Source organism: Bombus pyrosoma, unplaced genomic scaffold (genome assembly GCF_014825855.1).
Source record: "Bombus pyrosoma isolate SC7728 unplaced genomic scaffold, ASM1482585v1 HiC_scaffold_4710, whole genome shotgun sequence".
Taxonomy (NCBI): domain Eukaryota; kingdom Metazoa; phylum Arthropoda; class Insecta; order Hymenoptera; family Apidae; genus Bombus; species Bombus pyrosoma.
The window spans coordinates 73686-74804 of record NW_025219969.1 but is presented as its reverse complement, the minus strand read 5'-3'; the positions used below and the strand labels follow the sequence as shown (position 1 = coordinate 74804).

The 1119-nt window shown below is 35.8% G+C and overlaps 1 protein-coding gene and 1 long non-coding RNA gene across 16 annotated transcripts in view; one reads left to right on the top strand and one right to left on the bottom strand.

Annotated features, from left to right (window-relative positions):
* Positions 1-1119, top strand: part of LOC122577441 — a 266783-nt gene that overhangs the window by 248392 nt on the left and 17272 nt on the right. The window lies entirely within an intron of this gene.
* LOC122577449 overlaps positions 1-1119 on the bottom strand; it is a 37661-nt gene that overhangs the window by 20720 nt on the left and 15822 nt on the right. The gene's annotated exons all lie outside the window — the stretch shown is intronic.

Genomic DNA, 1119 nt, shown 5'->3' with positions numbered 1-1119 from the left:
CAAGTTAGTTAATTGTAATCGTAAGGTTATAAAAGCACTCGCAATATATCCACCTCCTTCAATAGTAGTAACATATTTATATATATTGAGCATCAAAAGGGGAGAAAGAAAGAATATACACATACGTACAAAATATAAAATATAGACAAATAAATAAAAACAAAGAAGGGGAAAATAATAATAATAATAAAAAAAAAAATATTGTCGAAATAGTCCTTAGACTATTTCTGGTGGCAGCAACTACCGTATTAATCGGAAGTTTAAATTTGTATTTCGATTACTATCGTTCATTTTTCTTTTTTTGTTTAAATTAACGACAATCAAAATTTAAAAATATATAATAATATAAGTCAAAACGTAACACAAAGGAACCGGTTGTTACCCTATTGTTGCGCCCGGTTAATTCGTCCGGCATACCACCTCAATAATTACTTTCTCTGTCAACATTGTTACAACATTTTGGATCCAAATTGGCAAGACCTATACGAGATTCAGCCGATTCATTTCCTGTGTGGGATTCCGGGGCGAATCAGAGCAATGCATTGCTGTCTATGCGATGTATACCTATCAGACTTACAACCTGCAGCATCTTGTCCTGAATGTACTGACACTTGCATAAAGTTAACCCAAACTGAAAAAATCCTCTTAAACCAAGGAAAAATAAATCGTCCCATCAATTTAAATTGACAATTAACCACAATATATATATATACATGTACGAACTCTAAGTGTAAGAACACATTAAACGAACTGTTAACAGGAAAATGAGTTACTTGGTCATCTTATTCACCCTCTATGGAACAACACTTGGCCTAATAGGATTCGACTGCAACGGCAACCATCTGAACGTCACCACGATCTCGCTAAATTCTATTGGAGACTGCAATATAAAACCCATACACACGGAAAGCCAGGAAACATATATACAATTACTGCAACTCTCGGAATTCGAATTCGCCAATATCAGGCAATGTAAGGTACAGATAACGCGAATTATATATTACTGCGGCATGCACTCCCATACGTCAGCAGTACATAACGGATTAGCCGACTACCTCTACGAAACGACAGCCCAACAATGTGCGAGAATACACCAGGATGGCACGTTTTCTCTTGGAC